Genomic DNA, 14,139 nt, shown 5'->3' on the forward strand with positions numbered 1-14,139 from the left:
GAGTTGGTTTCAAGTTAAGTCACAATTCTTCAGCATGTACACAAGTGTGATTGACAATTCTAAGACCTTCCTCCTGGCTCTGATTGGTTGTTTCTGACGCCAGTGTAATTTGGTATTTTTGCAGATGGCAGTAGTAGCTCTGGGAGAAGGGAGAGAGTTTTATGTTTTCACATATACATGTTTCATATTATGATGTCACAAAATATATTATGTATTTTTAAAAATACATAATATATATTTTATTACAGTATATATTGTGAGATAATTTACTGTGAACAGAAATACATTCTCAACTGTAATATGACGTTGTGGGAAGAACAGCTTCCAGTAAATTTATTGTATATACCTCAGTTGGTTTTTACAGTGTGAACATTGCTAGTGATCCTTTGAGCATGGGCATCACTGGGATTATTCCATGTGCTTCCCTTTTAATACACTCATCTGAGGTGGCAGTTTGACCTTTCCGTGATGCTGCAAACTTTTTTCCTCCCTGGTCAGACCCGCCTATCATGAAGTCGAGCGGTTCTCATGCCTGTTCTTAAGCTGACGCTGACCTTGTAGAGCATTTAGGGATGACCTGACTATAGCCGCCATCTTTTCGAGTATCAACGAAGTCAGACCATAGTATATCAACAATAGAAGATTGAAGATATAGTACAAATATGGTTTGTTCTCTGTGATATTAGATGTGACCCATCTCTGCTTTCCTCTGTAGCTGCGTACTGCAGCATAGGGACTATGGCAGAGAAACTGAGCCCATCTCCATAGTGACAGGTTGAGTGACAGAACAAGTGAGCTAGGACATGGTTGGAAAATTGCCTGTTTACTGCAAATCGCTTGAGGAGTGCATCTGTAGTCCTTTGTGGGTAGGTCTCTTTTTAGTTGTGATACAATAGAAGCATTTGTGACAATTTATCATCACTTCATATACAGTTTTTTTTTACATTTTTTTAAGTCTAATGACTTAAAAAAGTCATTTTTAAGTCATTAGACTTAAAAATTAGGTCAGGGACATTCGTTTTGACTGCAGAGGGTAGAAGTGCTGATGCTGTGTGCAGGTTGAACTCAGATTGCATGTGGGCCATGTGGGGTTGATGTGTGCGAGGACACAACAGCAGCTTCAGCAACAAACTACACATTCTGACTCAGCCGATCCATTTTTCTGCCGCTTTGTGGCAGGTGACATGGGGTCGAATTTCACTGTCTTCATCTTCTTCTGTTCTGATGCACATGCTCATAAAGCATATGATCACGGGAATAACGGTAATGCACCCGCTTCACAATTCATTGTTCTAGTCTGCTTTTTGGAGTATGTTACCCTGATTTGAACATTACTGAAGATGCTTTGCTTAAGAAATTATCATTCAGTACTGATTTATGATATTTTCAGTCTCTCCAAGACAAGATACATACCTTCAGGTTGAAACCATTAGTTTAGAAGAAGTGCAAGGTAATAAAAACGTAGAACTGTAAATCAATTGATTTTTATTTGTTACGTTGTTGAAAAATCTTTACTTTCTTGATGACTGCCTGGTACACAAGCAATAAACTTGATTGCATGTTGTCACCTTTAGTCCCTGCATGATAGTTTCAGCAATATGGTAAAATCTGTGTTGGAAACATAAACACAGAGTACACTTATGTACCATCTCTTTAAAGCAGATGGTGTCTGTGTCTACATTAATCTGCAGAAGCTGAGATGAGATTCTGCCAGTGCATCTTATAATTCTCTGTGAAAACAAATCAAACAGACGTGAAGGTGAGGATGAAGCTTTATGTTTCTCTGACATATTCTGCTATTGAGGGATCATTCGCTCTTTTCATTTTAGCTGCTGGTGATTTAGGTACAGTGGGAAATAGCAAAATCTGGTACGATGATTGCATCTGATAACCATTTGAGGTGATCCGTCTGGACTTTGCAAGCTGTTGAAAATGCTAAACAGCTGTTTTTACTCTTAATTAAAGACATGTCCCTGAAGAGTTCCTTAAGTTCCCCTAGAGAGCAAAACAAAGCATTAAGCGTGGACAACATGCTGTTGTACTTCCTGTTTTAATTAGCTGCATTCCAGTGGTTTTCTTAGAAAAGGTAAAAAAAGAAAAAGCGAAGTAGTGGAAAGAATAAAACCCACTACATTTCCCCTGATGCTTAAGAAAAGTTTGAGGTGGTTTTAAGGTGTTTTAAATAGGATTTTAGGGGGATAGAAATAGCTATGGATCTCAAAATTAAGATTTTATGTTCCAAATGCCAATGAGCATCACTTAAGTTTCGTCATGCTGATTTCCAATCTAATAGTACAATAGTTAAGTTCATACTACAAGTTAAGAAAGAAAAACGTGTGCTTTGTATACACCTGGAAACCTCATAGCTTTAAAGCGCAGTAAAGGAGAAAAAACTGTATTCTATTAGTATAACATTGTCTAGATTGCAACTACCCTGTTCAGTAAATTCAAGTTTAGCTCATGCTGAGTATGCTATTTGTGTAAAGCATCAGCATGACATTTTATAACATAAAATCAAAGCATAGTAAAAATCTATAATACAATCAGTTTAAATTGCTTTGACTGCAATCCCGGTTCAATTCTGTGGGTGGGATAAGGACATCCCTAAAAACATCTTGAATTGTTTGACCTGGTCAGAAAGGAAATGGCACCACTGAGCAGCTGTTCCCTTTCTGCCTAAAGTAATTTCACATGACTGTGTCATAATATCTCAGATATCCCGTATGTTTCTAAAAAAAGAAACGCTATGAATTCCCCTCTTTCAACAGTGGTCATTTCACTCCTTAGTGTCTCTGTTTGTACAATGGCTTCTTTTTTGAGGGAAATTTGTCTCCTATCTGGTTTTTTATTCAGAATTGTTTTTTCCAAAAAGATAGTTGACTTAGTAATAAATCAATAACATAACGAATTATTCTAATTGTTATTTTTAAAAATACACTTTAAAGCTTAGAAGTTTACATTAGTGGACATATTTTATCTGACTGTCATTTAATTCACGGCATATTCAAAGTGTATGTTATCTCAGAAAAAGAAAACAGTATGTACTACACCCTGACTTGTGACATTTTGTCTTGTCATCAAGTGTGAGGAAGGCAAGTCTGAATAAAGGTCTTAGTTGAGAAATGAAGATAAACATTGGGAGGGAAGCTTATTATTATAACTTTTTTTACAAGACTAAAGAAGAAAGACAAACACAACAGGGGTGGACAAGAGGGAGTGAAACTTGTTATGCAGCATATTCCTTTGGTTGCAATTAGTCTTGGTAGAGCCATCATCTCCATCTAGCTGGCTGATGAGGCTCTAGATGCCTGATGAATGAGCCGCCCTCCTCTGTCTTCTTCCTCTGCTGGAGGCTCCAGTGTCTCCTACAGTGGGATACTGGTGTTGTAGGGGAGGGACAGATGTTTTTCTTTTTCATTTTTGTTTTGTTTTGTTTTTCTAAACCATTCCCCTGCATGAATTCCTTCCTGAAGATGACATGATGGAGTAGCTAAAGAAATGCATTTTAGTGTAATGGTATAAGTCGGATATAATGTAGTTTGTCGTCTCTGGCAGCAACAAGTGATGAATGGAATTGGCTCCTTTTTTGTCACATGGAGAAGCAGCTGAGAAACAACCAACATGCCTATGATGTTAATAGTCATCTCAGAGGAGCTAAGGTCGGATAACACAGAAGAAAATGTTCACTGTTAAAATAAAAACACCCAGAGGGGCTGCACAGCTCTCCACAGGGTTATTATTCATCCACCACAAGATGTGCTTTGTAAATAGCTGCTGCTCTTTACTTGTGAAGTGAGACAGTTTGTCTCAGTGTTAAAACTTAGGATGTAATCACAGTCTGCATATGCCCTTCTCTACCACTAACCATGCATGATACACTCCCTGATTAAGCTTCCTTTTTCATTTTTTTTTCCAAGGGAGCAATGTTAGCAAAAAACTGATTTAGGCACACATGAGTTAGAAGTGAAATAGCCTCTCGTTTGATGTTGCAGCCAGGTTATGTTCAAAGGAAAATACCAAATAGGTGTGCGGGGAGAAAATGGGCCAGGTTTCATAAGGGTTTGCGCTGATTTTCAACACAAAGTGTGCATCTGCATTCATGTCCGCATACACACCCTTGTATGGCGGTACTTGATAATGGAGCTCGTGTAAAGCTTATCTCTACACTCCATGCTGACAACACTGAATCTTTCATCCACATTTGGTGGGTTTAATGACTTCACAAATTGATCAGAGGATCTCAGTCACTGCTGCAGAGGTCAGCTATTATTACACACATGTGCATGCACGCACACATACACAAAGAGTTGATTTCCTTTCTATTCACTTTTTGATACATCAAACCTTTCTATACTTAGATGGTTGACTTTTTTCCCCATACACTCTCGGCATGTACTAAAATACACTGTGTTGTTGTACTCTTTGAGAAGTTATCTTGTTTCAGCATTAATATCTGCAATCTTTATTGATTTTAATGAGTCAAATTCACTCCAGCAGTTCATGGGGACTGAACCACACAATGCTGTCAGACACATATTATGCACTATTCTGCTGAAAAAACTATTAGAAAACAGCTCATCAGAATACAAGAAAGGAAGACTGTCGCAATGTTGAACATTGCGACAGTGTAACAAAGGGGGTGATGAGTTTGTAAAACAGTATTTTAAGCATACTTTATGATTTAATCCGTTACAGTTGAGATCATAATTATTCCTACTCCTGTCAGAGTTAGGTTTATTTTAGGTTGTTTTAAATAGTTCTGATAGGAAATAGGACTGACATTAGGACATGAGGAGTTAGTCCATCCAAAGGCCAAAAATCAACTTCACACTTATCAAGCCAGCATAAAATAATATAATAAAATTCCAAGTTTGCATACAAGCGAAATCACTCTTGACCTAGCAAGAGTTTTAGGGGCTGCAAATTGTAAATTTGACAAAGATTGCCTTTCTGACCTTTACTTAAAATCTCATGAGTCATGAGACATATTACCACACCAGACTGAATAGATTATAGAAAAGTACTCTAAACCATTTGTTATGCTGAGAGGTTTGGATGTGGTTTGGATAGAGAAGTCAGTCAGTCAGTCAATCTTGGCTGTACAGCAAACAAAGCTGGTTTATTAAGTCTGATGCAACGCAGCAGATTTAAAAAATGGCAGCCTCTCCCATCAGTCCTACATCCAGCCGTCCACCCATATACCGCCTTCTCAATTTACATCGGCCAATGACCTCAGTCTGCCAGAGTGGAGAAAAATAAAACAAAGTTAACTTTAATATACACAATGTAAACACATATGAGGAAAACATTTTCTGTATGCAAAAGCACAATTTTCAAATCATTTTATTGTTTTAATTTATTTAAGCTTCAACCAAGCAAACTCCAGCTCTTGTCACTGCACTTCCTATAAAAGAGCTGGATTGAGGCAGGCCTCCTCTTTTAACAGGCTCCCAAGATGGCTGCCACAAAAGACAAACCCAGGTAACAAACATTTCAACCAAACACAGACAAAAGGTTCATTTACACACTAAGAAAGTTACAGAAAAACGTAATGCTTTTTAACACCATCATTGGATCTGACTTTTGTTGGGCTCAATAAAAAATCTAAACTTCAAATGAAAAACAATAAGACCAGTAAAATTTAAAAAGTACAAAATAAAGTTTCTGAGCTTGTCACAAATCAAAATGACCCAACAGAAAACCTAGACAAGTAAGTCAAAGTTATAGGAGGTATAAGAGAAACCAAAAGCATTAATACTTTTACTCTGTAACTTCCATTCATTTAAACAGCTCCTTATGGTTACATATTATTTACCTCACTTGGCAAACACAAGCCATCAGACGCCAATCATTTAACATTCCACACGCTTTGCTTTTGTATCTAATTTGATAACTACGCTTGTGAATTTGAAGACAGTCTGCTCCCAGTCAATAACCGCAAGCCGCTCCTGTCAATATGACAAATGGGAGGTTTGGGTGGGCGGCTGTGTGTAACTGGATGGGACGCCACTGATTGGGTGCGGTAGCAGCATAGCGGCTGTGGGAGGAATACATTGAGAAAGTGCTGAGAAGATTTTAACTGCAATCCTTATACAGCAGTTATCCCTTTCAGCTGCTCAAAGTCCTCTTTGGATGATCCAGTGTCTTGCAAAAATATTCATACCTTTTGAACATTTTAACATTTACTGTATGTCACAGCTATCAACTTCAATGTATTTTGCAGGGAATTTATGTGATTAATTATGTTTATACACTCAGCATATACTTTTATCTGAAGCGAATAACAAATGAGGATATAATAGTGCCATTAATACCAGAGATAACAATAAGTTACTTAGAAGGAAGTCTGTCTGACTTTGTCTGATGTGACAGTCTAGAAATAGAGTGCAAACATGGGGGGAAGTGCACAAAGAGACGGTGTGTGAGAGGGAAGCTTAGGTGCCAGTGTCAGAAACAAGCAATGCCACACGAACAGGTATTTGAACCCTGGGCCCTCATATTAAAAGTTTGGTGCTCTTTCAACTGAGCTACATAACACAAAATAGATAATAACTGTGCAGTCAATATCTTATTATGATAAGACATAGTTTTCAAAGTTTGTAGAAATATTCACACCCCTCTACGAGGAGGAATCTGTTGACAGGACAACTCTTAGTCATTCATTCCACAAATCTGGCCTTTATGGGTGGATGCCAAGAAGGTACCCGAAAGAGGTCTTGTTTGTATTTTGCCACAAGTTATTTACAGGGCACAGGAAGCATGTGGAAATGGTGTTCAGGTCAGATAAAACTAAAAAGTAACTTTTTGGCCTGCATGAAAAACATGGGAGAAAATTAACATTGACTATCACACCAAGCACAAAACCCCCATGGTGAATCATACTGGTAGCAGAGTCACTTTTCTACCACATCTAGGCTAGTCTCTAACAAAATTTATTCTCCATACCATTTGATTGAAGCCAAGTTATTTTACAAAGAAGAATGAGCAGAAACAAATGTGCAAAGTTGGTAGAGACATACCTTTAAGTTTTGCAACTGTAATTAGTGGTAATATTGACTCAGGGGGTCTGAACATAAATGCATACCACACTTGTCATATCGCACTTTTGTAAATCATCTTCAAACCACATATCCCTTTCTTTTTAGTTCTCAATATTTACAATTCCGAAAACACACCCAGTATGTTAATCTGTTGCATAAAATTCCATTAAAGTACATTGCAGTTTTTAGTTTCAGTGTGACAAAATGTGAAAAACTGTCAAGTTATTTTTGTAAGTTGCTGGAGCTCAGCTGAGAATAATGAGCACTGTGCTACTGCTTTATCAGCATCTGTCTCATAAAATGAATGCAGAATACATGTTTTGAGAGAACTACTTGGTTTTGTTTAACTTCTTTTGATATTTTAGGACAATTTGGGCTAATCCACTTTCCTCAATGAAAGGTCTATGAAATATGAACACGCCAATAAGTGCAAAGCTGACGTCAGCAAATAGCTGCTGATCCTTTGATCCACCTCTAATCTAAAGACAGAGGATTCCGTCAGTTAGTTGCTGTTTCTTTCATATTGAAGAACTGACAACGAAATTATTTCTTAACTTTATGGTCAAGCACTTTCGTTCAAAGATTAAAACAATCCTTGTATTGATTTAGCTTTTTTTTTAAGTAACTAATTAGAATTTCATGAGGATTTTTCAGACTATTAAACATCAGCACATCTTTAAAGTAAACTAATCAGCACTCTCACAGGTAATCTGGCTTAAAAACTAAAATATGATGAGCAGCCTCTGAAGTCTGTGATGATGAGGTCTTGGCTGTCAGAAGCCACTGCAGAGGCCAGCAGTTGTGTAAGAGATTTAATGGCTGTGGCTTTGCTTGATCATCAGACATTTTGGCAAGCTTACTGAGAGCTTTTACTCTTTGGCTCTTCCAGTCAATCATTTTGTGTTTGTCAGCCTAAATAGTAATTTGTTGATCCTACATGGAGACCTTTTGGACACAGGACTCATACGAAGTGTTGTAGGATCCTTTTAACATTTTGAAATGTTTTTCAGTAAATAACTCTACTTATAAAACCAACCTTTCCGTCACGATTGAACAGACATCCAAAATATGGTTCAAGATCTAAGCCTCACATACATCTATGCATTAAAATCCGATGTCTTCCAGACATGAGCTCAGGCCTCTCCCCTGTACTCGAAACTATCTTCTAAATGTTCACAATGCCCCAGGGAATTGTGGTTGCTTTTATCTTTAGATGATGACACACAGGAATACATGTTGCTTTGCTGCATAAGTTCATGTGTCAATGTTCGTGCTTATGTGTGCAGTAAGTGCAGATCTGGAGTTTATTGGACAAACACTTTGGGTTCTGCTTGGGGTTATGATTCATTACTCTAAGAAAAAACATATGTTCTTTGAATGCTTTTCTAATCTTCAGCGTCTCCCTTCTGTACGAGTCTGTCCAGCTGCAGCTCTTAGACCACCAAGATGGACTCAGTGCTAATCTAATACTAATCTCTTTAGTATGTGTGGAGCCATCTATGACAGGTTTGTTTTATTTTTGTTAATCCCTGGTATTTTTTTTAAATGGTTGATATCATTTTCATACCAATACCTTTAGGGCAAAACAAAGTGCTGTGCAAACATTAGCATTTATATTGTGTTTTAATTAGAGGGGTGCCGATCGATCGGTCACCGATCATAATCGGGCCGATTTCCGTGAAAAAGTGCATGATTGGTGATCGGCGATCATTGGCTCTTGTTGTCGATACCGATCACCTGCATCTAATTTCGCAGCCTGCCTGTGCAGCTGGTCTCCTCTTTCCTTCACACTGCGCAAACGCGCAGCAACAAATCCTAAGCGATGTGGAACTATAACGCACTGAGTGAATGGGTAAGTTTGCGTGTTGCGGCGGAAAATTGAAGTACGTCAAAATGCATCAATACAACGAAGCTAATACGACATAATAACAATGCCATACTTGACGGAGTTTGGCTACATCGAGGCTCACTGCAGTAAAAAAGACATATGGAGGATCAGATAGCAGCTAAAGCAGCGCACAGCTACAAACACTCACCCGGATTAGCATGACGGTCAGAGAGCTAAACAAATAACCCGCAAAATTATTTAAGTCTTCGAGCTGCGATGTAAGACGCTGGTTCTGCTCTCGCTGTTGAACCGCTGCTACGCGCTACAGGTAGTAATATTTCACAGACGGAGCGCCGCTTCTGCTCCACCTGGTAGTGACTCTCGCACCGAATCTCTGTTTAAAGCTGCTGCATCTAACCTAAAAAAATACATTTGACATAGAAAACTTTCGCAGTCCTAACATGAGACAGATAATCTCAAAAAAAAAAAAAAAAAATCGATCTCCTCCTTGCTCTGCATAATTACTCCGCTCAGTCAGAAACAGCCACTCAGCAGTAATCAGCTAGCCGCCATGCTATCAGGAAGTTTTCATTCAGTAACTCTGGATTGTTTATTGTAATGGATCCTGTATTTGCCTTTGAATGTTAAGTTTTATACTTGAACTTTTTGGCAATGTTGAGAGATTTTTTTGGGCTCTTTGCATTATTTAGCCTCTTCAGAGCCTTCATATATTTTCAGTCTGTTAAAGATAGTATTACCGATAGCAGTACAATTTGCACAATGCCTGTTTTGTTTAGTTTTCTTCTTGGAAAAAGTTATTAAAAACAAGTTTTTGTCTAAATTAAGGTGAATTCATGGTTCCTATTTCCACATAATGTAACCGGTAGTGTTTATGATAAAAAATAAATAAATAATAATTATGTGATCGGTATCGGTGATTGGTATCATGGGTGATCGGTATTGGCAGGAAAAAACCTGATCGGCACATCTCTAGTTTTAATAAGACTTGTTGATCATTTTGCACATAGCAGGTTCCAGTTCATAATATGCAGAAAAATCTCACAGAAATAATTGTTGCTCCTTATAAACTTAAAACTTCCTTATAAACTTAAGGAAGAAAGAAAAAACAAAAGGAAAGAATGAGAGAAAGAAAGGAATAAAGGGAAATAAATACACAACAGGACCTGACACAGCAGTGAGCTTCATTTTACTCTTAATTTTTTAGTTTATTGATACCTGCTCATAAATTATCAACGTAAAATAGTTACTACAGAATGGTATGTTCATAGAGGTTTAAATTACCACCTAGCCTGAAATTTGGTTGCAAGAGACCTTCTTAGAATATAGGTTCAAATTTGAAGGTATTTTCTTAAATCAATAACTGCAGCAAGCCACAATAAGGTTAAGTTTAATCCCAGCAAGCTGATATTACATTTTAGCTTACTAGAAAACTATGAAAATCATAAATAAGCAAAGGAAGTCAGAATTTGTTCCACTCCGGAATATAACTAGAAAAACATCCTACGCTAAAAAGTAATTGAATGCAAAAAAAATGCGTCATAGAGTTTTGAGATCAAGTATGCAATAGAGCTAATAAATAAACTTTAAATGAACTATGTTCTACTAATTAAAAGCATCTGAGAGACTTGTGTCTTTCATTGTAAAGTGTTTTAGATCATACTCCTATTCCCCCATTATCATCCCACAGCTGCTGGCTATCATCATCTCCTATTTTTTCTGCCCACAGAAAGATTGTTAACCACAGGGAAACACTGAGGTGGGCAAAAGTTAACTTTTTACTGACCCTGAGGACCTTTAAGTCCCCCAGCCCCAGAGTCAACCAAGTTCCTCTTCATGTATCAGAACTTGACACTGAGCGGCGCCCAGTTTTTAATATCATGGGGATTGTGGCTGGTCTTCACTGATAAAGGTTTGGGGTTAGTCTTTGATGTTCTTTGGACTCTTTAATGAGGATCAGGCTCTTGGGTTTTCTGGCCAAAGCCACAGAACTCTCTTACCGCCCTCCCTCTTTTACTTGGAGCAGTGAGGTAGCAGAATGAAGAACCAGTCTCTTCAAAAGAGAGGGATTTTCTTCCTTCTCTTTCTCCTGGAGTATAGTTTCCTTTCCTGTACTGTCCTCTCGCTTCATGTCTTTTTTTAAAATCCAGTTTCTTGGCATCAGGAGTAACTTATTTTATCATTTCATTGGGGGGGGCTTTCCTCAGATGAATCCCTTCCCCAAAGTAGCACACTGGGGATGCATTAGAGGTTTCCAAAGACTCGGGATAGGAAACACACCCAAAGGGCTCTGACGCATAAACACTAAAACGTGTGTACAGACAAACCAACAAGAAGCCAAAAGGGTTAGGTTAGGTACCAGACAAAGTGGGCGTCCCTGACTGACCTCTGACCTTAGCTCTGAAAATAAAAGCCAATCAGAAACATGTGTGCTGTGGTTGTGTTTCCATTCTGGCTGAAGCGACACATTTGCTCAGGAAAACAATGACCCACTGTTGTTTCCTTAACCTTTGGGGAGAAGTGGAGAACAAGTAAGGCAAAGGAAGTTCTTGTAGAACAACGTGCTAGTAAACCACTTTACCTTTTTATCCTAAAGAGGGCAACGTATATTAAATCATGTTCTCCAAAGGAATATTTCCACCACAATCCTTGTTTTAAGTATCCGCTTCCAAAAAATTGGCTGGAGCAAATTGTGATGCAATTTACTGCAACTAGCTTCAAGTTAGAGATAGTTCTAGCTTAGAGAATTGACTATAAATGTGAATTATGACCATAGAATGAACCCATAAATTGAGGGACCATTATTCCTGTGGGATTCCACTGTACTATATAATGAAGAGAAGAAGAGCCAAAGAATGACCCTTCTAGTTCCAAGCCAGGAACCCATTACTGCAAGTAGATATCCCACAAAGCTGTTCCTTCCCCCATTGTCCTTCATACCTATTTCTAGTCCGTTTTATGCCATGATTTCTCTCAACACCATCCAGCCTTTTCAAACTTTGTTCAGTCTCCTATGTGTGTCTGTCTCTTTTTTGTGTGTCTCTTTTGACTTAGATTCTTATCTCTGTCCGGTGTCAGCCCGGGCCAAACGTTTCTTGTTTGCTCAGCAGATCTCCACTGCTGACTGAAGCTCTGTGTGTTTGTGTGGCCATACATATGTGCTCGCATGTCTGTCCACTTGCATTTATGTGCACTGATGGGAGACATCCTGTTGTGTAGTGACATAGATGCTGGCGTTTGCTGCTGCTGCAGTTCAAATGCTTTGCTTTATTCTCAACTAAGTATTAAAGAAAGGGTCACAAGCACAGGGAAGTATAATTTTCTTTTCGGTCTGTTTTAAAAATAAAAACGTAGCAAAATAAGAGCATCAGTACATATTGAATCGCAGTTATGAGTTTCTTTGTGTTTGGTTAGCTATGTAGAATATTTGAAGTCCATACATTAAAATTTTGCCAATGCAAGAATGGATGTCTGTTTGCAGGTATTAGGACGTAAAATGGCTTTGTATCAGTTTAAATGACATGATAGATAGGTGTATATGTTAGGTCTTATCCAATCTCCTGCCCAGATCTGCCATATTTTTGCAGTGAGGGAGGGATTAGATGAAGTGTGGAAGAAATGCCATTTGGGACCTATAACATTTACATGCGTGGCTGGTCTAATCTTTCTCTCAAGTGTAGATAGACACGCCAAAGATTCACTGATTACCTGAAGTTTTGAAATTAATTATCTATTTAATTCTAACCCAGTTAATTTGTTGCAGAAATTTAAACATTGGTTAATTTCTTTTAAAGGTATATAATTCTAGCATGTGACTTTCTGTATTCACTCTGCTCCACTGATTTGCAACTAATCATATCATTTAAATATTTTCTAGACTTGAGATGGAAAATAAAAAGATACATGCAATATACAGCATGCTAAATTATTTTGCTGATATTCAGTCATTGAAACTGATTGGCTTGATTTAGAGAGCCAAGCACAAAAAATCCTCCAATGGAAATCTCCGGGCAAGCATGACACGCAACTATAGACTCAGAGACACACAGATTATTCATAATCTCCCCGGAGAGTGCTCAGACAAGTGGCATTTTCACATGTGAAAGGTCACAAATGAAATAACTGTTAGCGTAAATTACAACCACATATGCTGTGATGATCCAGAGGGAGTCATCACTGTAAAATGTTACTTATTTCAGGTTGAAAAACTTGCTGAATAATTGGTGAGGAATTCAAGCTTGGCCTTATGAAGGCCTATATAATTCAGTGAGCACTCTCTTCGCAACATATTTCACTCTGGGTGGAGGATTCATAGAATTTTATAACCATTCTGTCCCACTCGGATAAGCCTGAATGTTGATTTAATGGTGGAAAAATTCTCTTCTGTGCATGCACTGTGGAATAATTAGCCCAGATCACATTTAAATGGAAGAAAAAAAGTGTATTAGTGTAACTATTAAGCAATGGTGGGTGTGAAAAGATTGCAGTATAATATCCTTCTGAAAACATACACCTTTATGCGATTGTGAAGTTTAAACAGACCTTTTAGAATGCTTTAAATAGCTGTACTTGTATGTACGTCTCTTTCTGTTAAGAGTGTAGATAAAATAATTGTGTGTCAACATTTTACTTTTATATTTTTTTTCATATATAGATGTTACACATTAAATACATTTTGACATAAAGTTTTGTTTAGTTTAATTTTATATTCCTTCAAGTTTTTTTTTTTTCTTTAGCCTGGTTTCAATGTAAGGGGAAGGATATCACATGACACCATTTCTTAAGACATGATTCGTGATGCCTCTAAAGAGAAAATAGAGGTGCTTCTGGGTTTGTAAATGTGAATATTTGATTCAATTTGCTTTATAGGTTATGTTGACAAACAAATAAAATTCTAAAACAAGGTCCTGACCAGGAAAACCAGGAAACAGGATCATTTCTGAAATCAGTGCAGTGGTTTCTTGTTTGTAAAAAAAAAATAAAAATGGTCTTAAAGGCACTGAATAGTCCTGGGCCTAAATATACTCCTTGTTGCTTCTCAATAAGGAACTGTTTAGACCTCCTAGGTATAACCAAAGGCTTTATAGACCTGTTTAGCAACATTTCGTTTCTATGATTCTCTGGAACATACGATTGGCTCGTACTCCCTCAATAAATAAGATGTGTAGAAACTGCTTGTTGAAGACATAACATAACTGTTTAATACATTTTAACCATAGAGGTTAACCATATATATTTTAACTATACATATAT

The 14,139-nt window shown here is 37.6% G+C and overlaps 1 protein-coding gene across 21 annotated transcripts in view; it reads left to right on the plus strand.

Moving 5' to 3' along the window:
* kiaa1217 (KIAA1217 ortholog) overlaps nt 1-14,139 on the plus strand; it is a 128,526-nt gene that overhangs the window by 1,258 nt on the left and 113,129 nt on the right. The window lies entirely within an intron of this gene.

Source organism: Poecilia reticulata, linkage group LG20 (assembly GCF_000633615.1).
Source record: "Poecilia reticulata strain Guanapo linkage group LG20, Guppy_female_1.0+MT, whole genome shotgun sequence".
Lineage (NCBI taxonomy): Eukaryota > Metazoa > Chordata > Actinopteri > Cyprinodontiformes > Poeciliidae > Poecilia > Poecilia reticulata.